Consider the following 18,272-nt stretch of genomic DNA (forward strand, 5'->3'; position numbering starts at 1 on the left):
ACAAAGCAAATTGGTTGAAAAAATGTTCTAGTTTGTAAAACTTCTTAGTTTCTGATCAGATGAACACAATTCACATATACCAGTGCTCGATTTCCGGTTCCGGAAATACCTAGAATAGTGACCAAACCTCTAGAATTAAATGATCTTTGATCTCACAGAAATAGCAACACCGATTGTCACGAACTTGAATTCAAATGAAAGGTCTTATAGTTCCGTCAAATTTCATTCGTATCTGACTTCTGACTTCTTGACGATGCAGAAATCGTAAAAACTCTACGAAACTATGCTACTGAATATTAATGTAATGCCGCATTTGATAAAACCAGACTTTTGGGTTTGATTTTTAAAAGATTGAGAGATGCTTACAGCTAAATTGGTTTACATCCTTGCAGTTTAATATCAAGTATCATACACCGGCTGTATTTTGGAAGATGGAAACCATTCGTAACCCAAATACATATTTTCCAGGTCAAACGAATTCTGCACCCGCATGTCGTCCCCCGTTTCTATTTTTATGCAAAACAACCGGCTGTCATGTAAATCGCACCATCATCAATATTAATTTAACATGACGCTCTTTCATCAAATGTGTATTCGATACCAGGCGGCTTGAAATGGGTGCCCTTTTTTCCCGAACAGATTGCTCTTCATCGTCATCGAGAAAGGCTTTTTCGTTGGATGCGCAAAGTAGCATACTGTAATCCCGTCCCGTAAATCGAGCCAATGACGGTTTATCCGGGCGTCTTATCAATTCTCCTGAGTGTGCTCCATGCTAAACATCGACAACCAACGGAGAAGCTATCTTTCGGATGAAAATTCAAATTCGTTCACCCACCAGTCCATATTCCTAGCCGTCGACAGAAGTTGTAGCGCCATTGGCATTCGTAAGCATCCGATCCGGGATTATCCTGCAATCAGCGGTACGATTCGGAAAACTCTGAATATCTCGTGGATGAAAAAAAAGCAAACAAATTGACTTATATTTATAGCTGGAATGGAGAAATAATGTTCCGGTGTGGATGCGTTCAAATATTCTATAGCAAACGGGGAAATTAAGTTAGTAAACGAGCAAGAATTCAAAAGATTTTCAGATAAATCGTTACTCTTTTTCATTGCTCAGAACAATGCAAATGCGACCATAGTCAGTTTCTGGCTTTCTGTTTCATTTCATTTGATTTTGATCGATGGTATTTTTCTTGTTAAAGAGGTCTGATTATATAGATCTTACTTCAAATTACGTTCGCTATATTTTACGTAATTATTCTTTTACCCAAAACAGAGCGTTATACGAATGATTGATTGTGAATAGACATAACATTGATTCAGTAAATTGAAGCTATTAATACTACTTTAGAAGCTCAGATGCAGACATCATCGAACCAGAATTTGGTTTCATTCATGGGTTACTTCTACTAGGCTCTAACTAAATAATTAGAACACGATTGGTCGATTGTTTTGATGTTCATAAATACAAGATTGTGCATTCATTATGTTGATCGCAATGAATGAAATATCGCTTCTAAGACCGCAACTAAATATGGCTTGCCAAACTAAGTAATTTCTACAGAAATGTTCCAGCAACGTTGCGCAGTTACAACGAATACTCTGGATCTGGAGTCTGTAAACATTGCAATACGTTTCGTAGTACATCGTTCAGCGGTCGTAATTAATCCGAATAGTGTCACAAAAATTCCATATTCGCAATATGCGTTCTCACTGTACCTATCTACCTTCGAAGTGCCTTTTATTAACTGTTTCAACAGAGCAACGAAGACATTTGATGACATTGACCTATCTTTTTGTGAACATCTGACCAATATATTTTTTCTTTACTTTTCGTCTTCGACCTATCAGTGCACGACAGTTTCAATTCTGCCACTGGCAAAGCTCAGTAGTGAAAATACTTTTTTTTAAAACAAAAAAAAACTATTTCACTTTTTTTTGTTACTACAAACATCGAATCCGGAGCCCCGTAGACTCCTAGCGTAACAAACATCCAATTCTGAGTTTACACGACTTTATTTGACTACGGTTTCTGATTATGGGTCTCAAAAAGTTATAATTATTAGAGATAATTGATGTTTCGCATCACAATGAAAAATAAAACCGTGTTGAAAAACGACGTGTTATTTTAGGAAAACAGTAAAAAATCAGAAATTACAGAAATTGCACGATTTCTTGAAATAACATGAATTATTTTTGCATAATTCATTTAAATAACACGGATTTATTTTGCACGGTTTTATTGTTGTACGTACTGTATCCGCCGTGTACAAAAATAAATAGGGTGTATTAATTGATTCAGCTCGACGAGATTAGAAAAATATTGTGTGTGTGTGTGTGTGTGTGTGTTGAGGTGCAATCAACAAAGAGGACGATATCTCAGAGATAACTAGACCGATTTTGATCAAACTAGTAGCAAATAAAAGGTCTTTCCGTCACCCTGAACGCTTATGAAAAGTCGTATGCTCTCTAACAAGCTTCCTGAAATACGTTTGGATTCGATTTCTGATTCCGGGACTACAACTTGATATGTGAAATGATATTAAAATTTTGTAACTCATTTTTCTCGTAAATGGCCAATCTAAGATTCAAATGAAATCTTGCTTTTAAGTGAGATCCAACTTCCGGTTTAGAGAATACAGAGTGATTAGTATAGAAATGTCTATTTCACATAAATTAATCAGGTTTATCGGGTTTGCAGATTTGGATAGTCGTTAACCAAATAAACTTGTTTGAGTTTTAGCGGTATTCAGTTTTCGATTCTGAAGGTATTCTAAAATTTAATTACCACTACGATTTCTCAAAGATGTCTACACTGATTTTCAAACATTTTGAATCAAATGCAAATTATACAGCGCTTCAGGCGAATTTAACTGACTTTGGCTACACCGATTTTCGAATTCCGATTCCAGTATCAAATCGTTTCTCAAAGCTCACACGTTTTCTCAACAAAGGCCAAATTGAATTTCAAAAACTATAATTCAAATTGAAGAATTCATGGCCCAATTCTAAATTAATGAATTTTATCCAACTCTGACATCCTATTCTATAGTTACATGGTGATAAGTTTTTAAAATTCAAACCGATATAACAGATGGCAATCCAAAAAAGCTGAACTGAAAACTATTGCAATTTGTTCGTCATAATAATTTATGGTCATACGAATCGGCTGGTCATACGAATCTTGCTCTGGAAGTACCGTAAATAATGACGAAAATCTCTAAAGTGGAACGATATCTCATGGAATGTTCAATCGATTGTCACACGTTTTAATTCAAATTCGATCCGATTTGCAGTTTCGACATTACAGGGTAATCGGTGATTAAAATCTCAAACTGTTGCTTAAAACGACGGTCATTAAAATAATGTCATGAGAACTAAAACACCGAAGAATATGAAGAAATGCAAAAAACGCATGCGGATTGATAGAAAAAGGTATCATCTCACTGCTAGGTGGATTAAACACATTTTTTTTTATTCAGTTCAAATTTTGCATGAGTATTGTTCGTGAGACAAATTCTATAAATTCATCATTTTAAATCTAGCTTTACTTTTGGCAAGAGTCAAAGTAAAAATTCCTTGACAGTTTTCAAAACGCTCTGCCCTTTGTTATAACATTCTAAAAAAAATCATTTTTCTTTTGTCTTGATCCATCTTATTTTAAACGAAGTTATTCTAGAATTCTATTTTCAAAATCAAATGAAGCACGATTTTTCACAGAGCGATCTTTCCAAATAGTCCTAAAAATAACCCTTTATATCGTGGACCCTTTTGTAACTACAACAATTCTGCACGTATTAAATTATTTTGTACGCTGAAAATATATCTACACTCTCTTATGAAAAACACATAGTAATATAAGAAAATGATTCACAACTTTGAACAAAACGATAACATAATTGATTGACAACAATCATTATAACATTGAAATTAAGGCAACACAACACGAGTTAGAAACAAAAGTTGATATAATAAATATGGTTGGGTAATGTCAGACACATACAGGGTCCGCCATCTAATATTTTTTTAAACTAGCGGTTATTTCGACATTGGTAACTTTAATGTCACTTCTGATTTGACAGAAACTTAGTTTTATCCTTCCGCTGAACGAAAATGGTTGTGTATACGCTTGAGAAACGCGTGAAAATAGTGCAGTTTTACTTTGAAAATCATGGTAATGTTGCGGAATGTGTGCGAAAATTACGTATGAAAATGGGAAGAAAAGAGGCGCCGTCAGCTCCGTATGTGCGTTTTCTTTTGAAAAGATTGAGAGAAACTGGCACTATTATTGTCAAACCAACGCCTGATAAGCCAAAAACAGTGCGCACAACCGAGAATATCGCTGCTGTTGCCGAGAGTGTGCGTGAGGCGCCAGGAACATCAGTGAAGCGTCGATCTCAACAATTGAACATTTCGGAGACATCTCTGAGATGAATTTTGCATAAAGACCTTGGTATGACACCGTACCAAGTTCAATTGGTTCAGGAGTTGGTTCAGCCACGAGACCTTCCGATGCGTTATCGCTTCGCCAACTGGGCTTGCGATCAGCTTGAAAAAGACGTCGATTTTTGCCAAAAAATCATCTTCTCGGATGAGGCACATTTTCATCTCGGCGGGTATGTTAATAAGCAAAATTGTCGCATATGGGGGACGGAAAACTCGCACGTTATCATGGAGAAGCCGATACATCCTCAGAGAGTGACGGTTTGGTGCGGGTTTTGGTCTTGCGGCATCATTGGGCCATTTTTTTTGGAAAATGAGGCAGGAGCCGCCGCCACGGTCAATGGCGAGCGCTACCGCGCCATGATTAGCGATTGGTTCTTCCCGTTACTCCGTGCCACACAGCCAACTCTAAGATTGATCTTCTGCGCACAGTCTTCGAAGATCGAATTATCAGTCGAAATTCGGATGTCGTTTGGCCGACTTGGAGCTATGATTTGACACCGTTAGACTATTATCTTTGGGGGGCTGTCAAAGATAAGTGTTATGTGGACAAGCCAGAGACAATTCAAGCCTTGAAAAGGACAACATTCGTGCAGCCATACCTGAAATAAAGCTGCATACAATCAAAAATGTACTAAAAAACTGGACCGACCGTATGGCGTACTGCAAGGCAAGCCGAGGCAGCCATTTGAATGAAATTATATTCCACAATTAACCGGAAGGATTGTACTTTAATATGAAAAAATAAATTTTGAAATCGGATGAACCGTTTGTGTTTTATTGCAAGTTTAAAAAAAAAAGTTACATGGCGGACTCTGTAATTGAATTGATGTGAATACAAATAAAACTGAAACTCTTTCTTCCATACCATACATTTACTTCGTATAATGGAAGAAAATATCATAAACAGTTATTTCGGATTATTTCGATGCTCCTCAAAAGGACCGAATTGTTGAACTTTACGAATGTTGAAAGTATCAGCTGAATATTGATGGAAAGAATTGACTTAGGTTATGGGAATGATGCACACGGACCCCTTGTAGTACAAATCAATTAAATATTAGTGCTATATGCGTGAAAGTGTTCAGGTATCCTTGTTTTAATCGAACAAAAGATTATATTCAGATTTTTGGTATCGAATTGTTGATCCTATAATGAACCCAAAAACTAAGCTTCTTCGATAAAAATAATAATCTTGTGTGGGTAAAATGGAGCACAATTTGACAAAAATGGACCACTCGCTGGCCTGTTCGATTATTTTGGAGCCAATTTTCTCACTTCCATGAAAGGGAATATCGAAATCGCTTTTCATCAAACATATTTCGTTCGAATCGAAAAAAAGGAATTAAAATATTATATTCTATTAACAAATGGTAAGCGGATAATGTCAGAGACATAACTGGATGACGTGAATACGAAGAAAACGTGCTTTTTACACACTTCCGAATATCGATAATCGCACGTAATTGTTGATTAATTGTGTAAAGGCTACAGCAGGATAAGCATGTGAAATCTGCCCCCAAAGGGAATTCATATTGTTATACTACATTCGAAAGGTCATAGGCTGGAAACAATTTTCTCAAAGTTTCAACCCTTCAACTGCCATATTGACGGAGCTAGGGTGGTTGTTTTGATTTTTATTTTATTTGATTTTTGAAGAAACCGCTCCTCCGAAAAAATTGAAAAAAAATCAAGTATGTTTAAGGTATTATGGGGAAGGTTTACAATTTTTTTCAAAATTTTTGAAGATGTACTTCTTCCATTAAAAATACTTGAAAATTATGTAACACATTTTTTCCCTCTTCCAATTTTTGCACCATCCCGGATTTTTTAGTGATAAATCAAAATTTTGTGGACATGTTAAAGTGGTATGTTTTCATATTTTTAAAAAATGTGGACGACCACAATATTTGATTTTTTTCGAAAAAATAAATAACAGTCGACCATGCGTCCCCATCAAGTTCTGTTAGAAGGAAACGCATGATGCTTTGTTCTAGGGCAACGGCTCCCTATTTCACCTCATAACTTTGAACATGAATAAAATTTTACAACCTACCGGAAGCAAACTGTGAAATGTTTTAAAGTGATTTGAAAAGCTATTGTCACACTTTCCTATTGAAAGAAATGGTTTTAAATTCTTCGGTGATCGTTTTTTTAATATAAAATAAACTCACTTTTCAATTTAGGACACATTTTCGTCTCAAGATTTACAGTTCGTAATGTTTCTGAACATCTACTAATCGATTCGTCTCAAAACATGATCACTATTTCGCACAATTAAACTACCATTGAATGCTGGATGACTTCATAATTAGTTATGTTCACTTGCCACGTGTTTAGTTAACTATTAAAAACTTCAAAATTTACCCGACAAGCAATAAAAGTCTTCAAAAATATGAGATGAAAGTTTTTCACTTAGTTCACTTGATTGCGCTTTGTTTTCATCTCACTTGGTTTCGCAAAGTTGCCAAGTTATCTCATAATGTTACAAAACAAAAATTGTTTTTCTTCTTCAAAATCTCATCAAAAAGTATGTTTTTTGGTATCCGTGATACTATGTTCACACCTGCAGAAAATAACATGTTTTAACGATAGTAATATAAAGTTAAAACTGCACTGTTCACACTAAGATTTTGTTATACGCATGACATATTATTTGGTATTGAGTTTGTTTATAAACAAACTGCAAAAATGCCTACGTCGCAGGTAGAAAAGAAAAAAAGTGTTTTGGCAACATCCGAAAAATAAGAAATAAGCCAGGTACTTCTCCTAGCTATGAAGTATATTATCGTTTCACGCTTATTTCGTTCCGTATATTTTTGAGCAGCAAATGATCAAAAAAGTCATCTTTTCATTCAAAAACAAATATGGTTGTACCAGTCTGCGTTGCCAGGTCGTTTTTCCAAAAATCTGTATTCGGCGCAAAAATCTATCTGTACCATATCGGTATCAGAGTCTCTTCTATATAAATAGTAGAAAATGTCACCAAGAGGTGAGCAAAAAAAAGGTCCTACGAAACCCTTTTCTCATGTCTATTCAAGCTAAAAACCAAAAACGGTACTTATATGTATGATTCGTGAGATATGGGTATTTCGGGAGTACATATCTGTATTGCGGTATAGACGGCAAAAATTTGTATAAATACCGAGAAATCGGTATACCTGGCAACGTTGGTACCAGTTTCCAGTTTTGTTTTGTTATGATTACATGGCTACTTTGATGGAAAACTGCTGTTGTTGAACAGCTTGTCAATTGACATAGTCGTAAAGTGACGAAAAATGCTAGCAGGGTTGTGCTTTACTGACAATTATATCATGTTATTTCGGGAAAACATGTTTTAATGTGACGTTTCTGAATATGAAATAACGCAAAAGTAAAACATGTTATTTCGCTTAAAACATGAAATCAGAGTTAAAACTTGTTTTAACTCATAGTGTGAACATAGTATGACATTAGTTTAATTATATTATTGATATTAATATTTCAATAAAACTGTTTCTGCTTCGAATATTACCAGAAAGAACGTGTTAAATACTAATGAAATAACCATTGTGGCAAATCTAGTAGCACTGGTTTCATTCCTCTATACGCCAACATAACGCTGTGAAGTGTGTGTGTGTGTTTCATCGACTGTGCACGGAGATGCCAGGTAATTTCATAGAAAATATGTAGGGTAACAGAGGTATTTTGGTCCGCTTTAGGATCGATTTTATTTTGGCCCACTTTGTAAAAATATCCACCAAATGTTTTAATATCTTTGAAAAATCCTTCCGCAATAGGTAATTTAATGTGATTAGCTTCAAACTGATGCAACATGGGTTACCTAAGATCGATTGAATCCATATAGTTTGTTAGGTGGGCCAAAATATATGAAGTGGCCAAAATACCTCTGTTACCCTATTACTTTGCATAGAAAGTCTATATCTGTTCTATCTGTTTTCACTAATAAAATGATGTTAAATGATAGTTCTTTAGATCTCCGTAAGTTATTGCCCCATTAATTAGATAATTCAACGAGTAAATTTTTTACCAATAATAATAATGTGGAAAAATCCTGGTGGGTACGGTTGTATCGTTTGAGTTGTATATCTGGCAGCGGTAAGGCAGTCGGTCACCAGAATGTCTGCAAGCCATATTTTTCCAGCTGGCAGCGTTTAGTCAGCCATCTGGCAGGCATGCTAATGCGGGTGGGAGTGTAATAGTGGAATATTTTGTTTTGATTGCTGTCGCCATTGCTAATTTATAGGATGAATAAAAGATCAACGATAGGATGAATAAAAATCCATTGAGATGAAATTAGGAGCAGAGTAGTGAAAACATCATTAGTGTTTTTAGCTGTTTTGTAAATATTAGTTGAATTTTCAAGAAATGTGAATCAATTTTCAACGTGGAGCAAGGCGAATGAAGCAGTAATATGAAATAGTTACAGTGATTCTAATGGCTAAATCGGGGTTTGAAGGCGACGTTCTTACAAATGAGATGAAATAGGGAGCCCTTATCCTACTACTTTATGCAACTCAAGCGCAGGGCTTAGAAATCAAAGTAACGAAAAAGAGGAAACGAGTTTCAACCTTTGCATAATACATACATGATCATACTTCGGGTACAACCTAGAAAACTACAAACCAAGAACTTAACGGTAGTAATACTTCAAACTGATTTTTATAGTTTATACGCGAAAATTCTACAACAAGGTTGAACAAAATTACAAAAAGGTTGAATAAGTTTTAACCAAGTATTGACATATACCCCGAGAACGCTTCGAAATATTGTCTATTTATATTAAACATAATGGGTTAGTTGTGTTGATCCATCGTGAATATCGACGAAAATATTTTGGCAATACTGCGTCCAACAGCGAAACTTATTTTTTTTAGAGTCCGGATAGTCCGTTCATGGCATTCAAAAGAAATATACCGTTCATTTACAGACCTAGTGAGATAACCAAAGGCGGTCGGGCAATTTGTATTAGCGGAAAAAGACACTACATGACATACAGCGAACGTAACTATAGACTATTTGAAAATGAGACCAAATCGATAATTTTAATAAAAGATTTTATTCTATTGAGAATTGAGAAGAGGATATTAAATTTATTCATCGACTCGATTCAGTTGGTTCTACGTAGTCCTGTAATAAAGTCAACCAAGAGTTACATGGATTTGATATGACGAACATCAATTTTAATCAAATTTGGGGAATTTTAATACCATACCGGTATCTGTTTTCAAACAATGATAATCTCGCTATTATAAAGTGTTGTCATAAAGTCGCAGTTATTTAGGAAGTGTAGATATACAATCTCAAGCGACTTTACTGGCTAAACGATAAGAAAGAAAATGTGTTTTTCTTGTAGAGTGATTAAAATTAACAATTTTACGGGTGGAAATAGTTAGCAGGTTCGATTTCAATCTCTAAGCTGTGTATGGTTTGGCAAATGTTTACTTTCGCAATTACAATCATTTCGATTTTTCAAATCTGTTTTTCGTCGGGTAAAACTACACTGATAACGGCTTCACGCCAGAATCTTTTAATTTTGATGGGCTATACATGAGCGATACATCCTGATTATTTTCTCACCATAGTAACATTGGCCCTGTGACATTTGTGGTAAGGTCCTATTTGTGAACGAGAGTGGTCATTTACATTATTACAAATTTCATATTCTAAGTCGGTTTAGGTTGCACGTATCGTGCATTTGGTTCAACTGTTTTTTTAATGTTTTTTTAATCAATCGAAAGAAACGCGCAAACGGTTAACTAAGCTAATCTACATGTCTTGAGAAATTTTACAAATAATTATAAGACTACGTAGACTTCAGTTAACCCCCACCCCTCCCTCGTACACTAACGTAGACTTTTGTGATACTAGATGAATTTATCAATAAGTTTTACAAAAATTAGCACCACGTTTCGCCATCACTTGTGAAAAAATACTCATGAAATTGAAAATTTTCACTTATCGCGCTGTAATACCGGAACCGGAGGCCTTTTTAAAGAATTTCAAAGCCTTTTATTTGCATCTTAGTTTGTGAAAATCGGTTGAGAAATTGAGTACGCATTTTCGCATAGATTTGCACATATTACCTTATAATTCCGGAACCGGAAGTCGGATCGAGATGAAATTCAATATTCACGAAGTTATGGGACCATAAGACCATACGAGTTTGAATCGACGTTTGTGAAAATCGGTTTAACCATCTCTAAGAAAAGTGAGTAACAATTTTATCCATTTTTTGGAATAAAATTCAATAGCAGTCTATGGGACCATGAGACCTTTCATTTGAATCTGAGTTTTTGAAAATCGGTTTAGCCAACATTTGTGATTTCGACGAACTGAGTCCGTTCACAAGTCAGTTTTCACAGTGATTGCATAGCCTTTCTATATGAGAACAAGTGAAAGATAATTCTACAATACCATTATATTGACAAGGATCGCAGTAGGCGTGCGCGTTGGGAGAGAAAAATTTTCATTCCCATCAAAATGTTTTCGTGGTGAAAAAAATTTAAAAAATTGTAGTTTTGACTATAAACAAGCACACTTCAAAAATCCGAGTACGTCGTCATTTCAAAACTACTTTACCAATTATTTTCCAATTTTGCACACACTTTCTGCATATAGAATACCCAATTACAACATTTTTTCTTTGTCGTGAATACGACTTACTTTACTATGGGGTGCCTTTTCAAAATTTACCCTCTGAGAGAGTGATAAGTTTTTGATCGTGAATATCTCTTATTGTATGTAACGAATCAACATAATTTTTGCTATATGCCATCGGGAATATGATCACAATTTTATGATAAAATATTCAGTTGTATGACATAATCTCAAATAATCAAAAATTAAACTTTTCTGGAATGTTTTGTATAAACGAGTATCAAAGAGATAATTCATAAGGCGCGTTTGCCTTTCTCGTATTGTTAAGGCTCATAGCTCAGTGATCTGTGAAATGATTTATATAATCTAACTACGTTTATAGCAACATTGTTGAAGTATTTCAATAGTACACTATTGAAAAACCTGTCTCATTTGACCCATGTCAACATCAGCTAATCAGAACGCGTTCTGAAAAAGAGAACAAAATATCTGCTGCTGTACAACAAATCGTTCGAGAAAATGTTCCGAACTGTGTTTAATATCGTAGTGAGTTACACAATTTGGTCCTTCTGAAAGGCAGGAATGAATCCCGTACAGTATCCGGATAGTTTCTTTCAATGAAATGCAAATCCGAAATGAAATAATCGAAATTAAAATTCTATATGCTGCTATTTTTATAGCCGTTTGGACCGCCCATTAGTGAAAAAGTTACAAACGAAATCAGGTAAAAACAAACCTCTCAACAAAAATTGGATCAGTTTGGATTCTATCGCCACTACGAGCAGATGTATTTTGTGTCGTTTGCAAAGCTAGTTTCGCCTCCGACAAGAGCGATTACGTCTCAGCTGCCAGTCATTTGCATTGGTGATAAAGCAACGGTGGAGAGCATTACACAAAATCAGCCGTTCTAATGGCTCTAAAAGTTTTCTGAAGAACTATTAGGATTTCTTGCTCGCAAATTGAAGGGAAATATCCTGCAAATTTAGAACTGTTTGATTTGATTTTTGCACTTTTCGCTGTGTGAAATTCACAGTAATCTAGATCAAGTGAAGCCTTCTTTGTTTTTGCGAAAAATGTGGAAAAGGGGAATGCTTCCATATTTCATACAATTCATCAACTAATTGATATTCGGAAGTGTTAAGGAACATGTCAGTTGTTTTCGTATTCACAACATCCAGTTATGTCTCTGACATTTCCCACCCGCCTTTTTTTCGTTTTTTGTGACTTTGAAGAGGTTTTACAGCTTAAATTGGCGGATTTCTTCATGAAAAACCGCAGTTGAGAACTATAAAAAACATCTACTGCAACTATATCACTTGAAAATTTTGCGCTAAGACACCACAAATCAAGAATTCAAAAGTGCGTCCTCGAAGATACTGAACTAAGATCACCGACTTATTTTTCAATATTTTTCCTCGAAAAATTACAAAATTTGTTGGAATGATGTTGTGTATAACTTTCGAATTTATTGTTTTTTTTTAACGATAGCTCGAAAACAATACTTCTCTGTGTTTTTCCCTTCAAATGTGTCGAAAAACGCAACAGCAAATACACAATGCTGGGAACTGGTTTTCGACGGGGGAGATTACCTAAAAGCTCAATTTTGAGGTTCTGTACTAGAAAAGACTTTCGGCTCTAGATAACAGGAAGATAAGTCAAACAGACTTAGAACTGAAAAACTGATGAAGGTTGAAAATAGCACACTGAAATACTGGTATCTGTAGCTGTTACTATCTCGTGACATTAGTGGCGAAATAGTAAAGATCTTCTAAATATAGTGGAACTGAATGGACTTCACCTTTTTTTAATTTGAAGCAATGATAAAACAGCAGTAAAAAATATATAAATTGGCTTCCAAATTTGGTCGAAAAATTTTGATCGCCGTCCACTACAAGCAAGCGATAATATTACACCTACAGATTCAGAACTAAAATTTATTAATTGATCTTATTCTTTATTAAATTGGACGATTTGTGATCGTCATATGAAAGCTTTTATATAAAAGTGTGACAGTCTTGTTCGTAGTCACGCAAATCCGATTATGTCACTGACATTTCCTATCCACTTTTTTTTTCACTTGCTCCCGGATCAAATAAACTTGTCCCAATGAACGATAATTGATTCCACATCAGATTAGCTACATATGTATGAGGCGAGCATCATTGATGTGAATGTTTCAATTCAAATATTTAGTAAAAATTAATATATGTGGAAAAGGATTAAATATGTTCAGATCCTGCTGGATTCAAAATTCCGATAACTTCAAAATCAATTAAATTATTGATTTTTGAAACTCGACATTAAAATTTTAAAAAAATGAATGACTGTTGACTGTTTGACTTATGGAACGATATTATTATTTGAGTTCTTCCGTTCATTTTACTAAACCCGGGTTTACAAACTGGAAAATTCTATGTTTTCAATATTTAAAGCTCTAAGATGCCGAAGACAATTGGAAAATGTTTAATGCGTTTGAATATTTCAAAGTGTTAGACATCGAATTCATCCTTCACATATTCTCGTTTCACGTTTTTTCACGCAATATACAACCAAAGCAATTATTTTCCTGTGAAGGCTCTCACATCACTCCCTACACGTGTGTAAGTTGTGAGGGGACACAGAGTGAATAATGAACCGTATCGAGTCCGTACCCAAGTTTTGCCGAGTAATGGCTTTGCTCAACTTCATGCACCGATAAATTGTGGGGCCATTATGTGCTTGAACGGAACACCCAAAATGTGTAATTCCAATAATTCACCACCATTCCGTTTTCCTCTCTTTTCCGTTCAGCTACGTCGGCGATTCTCACCAACAATATCTCTGTTACTGTTTCAATATTTCAATCTTTACCGTGATTTTCGAGAAAACCATAAACATTATGATTTACCATCAGATCCATCATAGCAGGATGTAAGCTTGGTAGGTTATCAAGCTCAGATTTAAACTCTTCCGTGGGGACGCATGGTGATTTACTTTAGCGGATTCACCCGGACAATCATTCCCCTTTTTTGTTTAATAAGGGGACTAAATAAAGGGCAAACAATCAACTGTTAATTTAATCTACTAACCGAATTAGCTTCAATTATGCGAGTTCACAGTCCAGCCATAGATGATTTCGCTGAACTGACTTTCAACTCTGTTTAATGATTTTGCTCGCAATCTGCCTCCGACAGTCTCGATTGGGGTTTTTGGCACCATTGACGATTTAAAGATAACCACTTTCTTCAAACTAATTTAACTATCCACGGCAGGTTTTTACTTCTGAACAATAAATTGCGCTTCTGCTTTAATTGCAATCTCACAAGGGCTTTGTTTTTCAAACAGATCACATCATCAGAACTTTTCCGATTTATAATGCGGCACTGGAACAACAGGAAAACAATTATTCTAATCCAATCTTCACTATCAAACAGCAGTCAATCCAGCCAGTGAAACTAGCCACTTGCCACCATCGGTCAACACGAACCCGAAATTCTACATTCACCCGCTCGATTCCAGTGCTCACGACTGACTGACTGACTCTGCCTGATGACTAGCGGAACGAACGATAACAAATCCGCAAGGCAGACAAAACGCTTCCGTGGAAAGGAAGCAGTTTTCGTATTTACGCGGGAACCGAACGAGCGATGACAACACGAACACGCATCCCACTACTAGCAGTGAGTATATCGACCGATTACTAGATGCGGCGAAATTCGCAACCAAGCAGTCCAACCGACCGCAACCTACGGCGACCAGCTGATGCTTGATGCGGTGGAGGAACGAAGCAGGAGCGAAAACTCGGAATACGGGCTTTTCGCATCACACGCCAGTAGTCAAAACATTCCCACGACTGTTAGAATTTCTCTCTGTCTCCAGTGCCGATTCTCAGAACATCGGGAAAATTCTCTGATTCGATTTCCGAACGAACGAATGTTTGAGAGAGAAAAGTCGGAGCGCAAATAAACAGAGAGAGAGAGAGGTAAAAACAGCAGACGGGTGAAATGGAACTTCAACATGAGAGTTTAGGAACTGAGACATTCCGAAATAAAACGTGCTTACTGAGGGAAAGACCACGTGATTAAAATTTCTAAACAAACAATGCGGCATAACCTTTGGAAGAATACTACCGGCAACACGATTCCATTCTGAATAACGAATAACGAATAACGAATAACGAATAACGAATAACGAATAACGAATAACGAATAACGAATAACGAATAACGAATAACGAATAACGAATAACGAATAACGAATAACGAATAACGAATAACGAATAACGAATAACGAATAACGAATAACGAATAACGAATAACGAATAACGAATAACGAATAACGAATAACGAATAACGAATAACGAATAACGAATAACGAATAACGAATAACGAATAACGAATAACGAATAACGAATAACGAATAACGAATAACGAATAACGAATAACGAATAACGAATAACGAATAATGAATAACGAATAACGAATAACGAATAATGAATAACGAATAACGAATAACGAATAACGAATAACGAATAACGAATAACGAATAACGAATAACGAATAACGAATAACGAATAACGAATAACGAATAACGAATAACGAATAACGAATAACGAATAACGAATAACGAATAACGAATAACGAATAACGAATAACGAATAACGAATAACGAATAACGAATAACGAATAACGAATAACGAATAACGAATAACGAATAACGAATAACGAATAACGAATAACGAATAACGAATAACGAATAACGAATAACGAATAACGAATAACGAATAACGAATAACGAATAACGAATAACGAATAACGAATAACGAATAACGAATAACGAATAACGAATAACGAATAACGAATAACGAATAACGAATAACGAATAACGAATAACGAATAACGAATAACGAATAACGAATAACGAATAACGAATAACGAATAACGAATAACGAATAACGAATAACGAATAACGAATAACGAATAACGAATAACGAATAACGAATAACGAATAACGAATAACGAATAACGAATAACGAATAACGAATAACGAATAACGAATAACGAATAACGAATAACGAATAACGAATAACGAATAACGAATAACGAATAACGAATAACGAATAACGAATAACGAATAACGAATAACGAACAACGAATAACGAATAACGAATAACGAACAACGAATAACGAATAACGAATAACGAATAACGAATAACGAATAACGAATAACGAATAACGAATAACGAATAACGAATAACGAATAACGAATAACGAATAACGAATAACGAATAACGAATAACGAATAACGAATAACGAATAACGAATAACGAATAACGAATAACGAATAACGAATAATGAATAACGAATATCAAATCATCAATAAATAAATTTCGACTGAATAAACTCGAAACTGAACAGCAACAGAGGAATATATACTGCGATATTTTCGATGCATGTAGAGTGGTCAATAGTGATTATAACGACGAAAGACTTTTTTAATTTCAGCTGGTTGATTACGCTGCACTATTTAGATCATGCCCAATAAAACGGTGTTCAGCATTAATTTGATTTACAGAAGTAACAGGAGTGCAGCATTGTGCATGTCTCAAACACACAGCAAGCGCAGCGTTTTTATTGATCCTATTGATCCACGTATCAACCACCCTACGCACACTAAACATTCTCATAAAGGTTCAGTTTTTGTTCATGGACGAATTTATTCAGCATGTATTCTGCAAAGGTTTGAGATAGAACGGCTATGAAAATTCATTTCCCAAAAATCTTCTGTTCGAGAATCATATTGAATATATTCCAAGTGCGAACTTTTTTCTTAAATACCATCTAGCAGAATGATTGCTAGTGAACTTTTCACAACAGATTTTTTGCCATGTGAAATCAGTTTCAACGAAAATATCGTTTGCAAAAAATCAGTACTGAGCTTTTCTGCAGTGAGTTTTCTGATCGATGATTTTTTTTGTCTGTCTATAAAGCTGTCCGAAAAATTTCTTTGTTGTCAATAAATACATAAGATTTTGTGGTAAATAAACTGTGTCACAATAATTTTGTGTTCATCCATTAATCAGTTTCATTTACTCATACGCTGTTATTTTATTACTGGTTCTCGTTGTTATACTTTTTGTTGGGAAAGCGACGGTTGAAGAGTTGGTCCACTGAATGTCTACTTTTCCATTTTGTTGTATGATGGAAAAATAGACGAACTATTGATGGAAAAAAGGCCAACTATTCTGGCTCACTAAACCATTCTACTAAAACGTTCAACAAACGCATTCCACGCCAAGGCTACAGAGCATCGCTAGGACATGTGCCGAAGACATAAAATATCAGCAGCATTTGTGTTTTATGTTTTTCTATCGTTTAGATACTCAACTGAAATAAGCGTACACAATTGCTGGTATCAAATAAATCACTGTGAGATAAAGAATCACGGATGACATCAAATTAGCCACGTTTTCAAATTGGGTTCCTGACAAAATCTGACATCAAAAACTGATTTCTACAACAATCAACATCAATTTTCTACGCTCCGTGAGACAAACATCAATAAAAAATGTCACGATAAACGAAAAACAAAACAAACAATGACACGGCTTTTCATTTTCCGTGTCTTGTGATGGCTGCACGTGGTACGAACCATCACAGGCTATTCGCGAATGATGGAATGCATAGTGGGTTCGAATCAGATCAACTTCACCCAAATTTATCTATATAATGCAGAAAACAGTGGAGCAATTACAGATATAACCAGCAGAAAAAGTGACAACATTGGAATCGATTTCTTCCGATTTGGATGACACTTTATGCACATCTCCAGTAGGGGATATTGGGGCGAAAATGGCCACGGAGCGAAAAATGCCACTCACAATCATTCGAGCAGTAAATGTCACATCCCATCGTCTAAGCTCTCCCTACGTAAGTCCGAGCATGGACTATAATTGGCTTATGTTCATTTGACATGCCGTCCACTCAGCTGAACCTCAGGAGTCGGTGAGTGCGAAAGTGTCGAAAGTAAAATTTTCTAGATTCAGAACTTTTGGGTTATAGAATACATTCCCAGGAACAAATCATGTTCGGTGAGTGGTTTTAGCTAACAAAGATGCGTTAAATTGAATGGTACTAGTGGTTTTTAAGATAAGATAAATTTTCTTTGCAAAATCGAAACGAAGCGGTGGGGCGAAAATGGCCACTAGACATGATCTGAGCTATGGATTCAGTGTTGCTTTTTACAAAA

The 18,272-nt window shown here is 35.4% G+C and overlaps 1 protein-coding gene across 2 annotated transcripts in view; it reads right to left on the bottom strand.

Annotated features, from left to right (window-relative positions):
* LOC131439156 (serine/threonine-protein phosphatase rdgC) overlaps positions 1-14,778 on the bottom strand; it is a 148,022-nt gene extending 133,244 nt beyond the window's left edge. Inside the window, exons 1-2 of one of the 2 annotated variants that reach the window (XM_058609851.1) lie at positions 14,513-14,778; positions 14,115-14,408 (exon numbers count right to left, since the gene is read on the bottom strand). The gene's annotated coding sequence lies outside the window, so the exon portion shown is untranslated. Of the gene's footprint in view, positions 1-14,114 lie in introns of both variants that reach the window. The other variant, XM_058609850.1, reaches the window with a different exon arrangement.
* Positions 14,779-18,272: the final 3,494 nt, after the last annotated feature.

The sequence above is a fragment of the Malaya genurostris genome, chromosome 3 (assembly GCF_030247185.1).
Source record: "Malaya genurostris strain Urasoe2022 chromosome 3, Malgen_1.1, whole genome shotgun sequence".
Classification (NCBI taxonomy): Eukaryota; Metazoa; Arthropoda; class Insecta; order Diptera; family Culicidae; genus Malaya; species Malaya genurostris.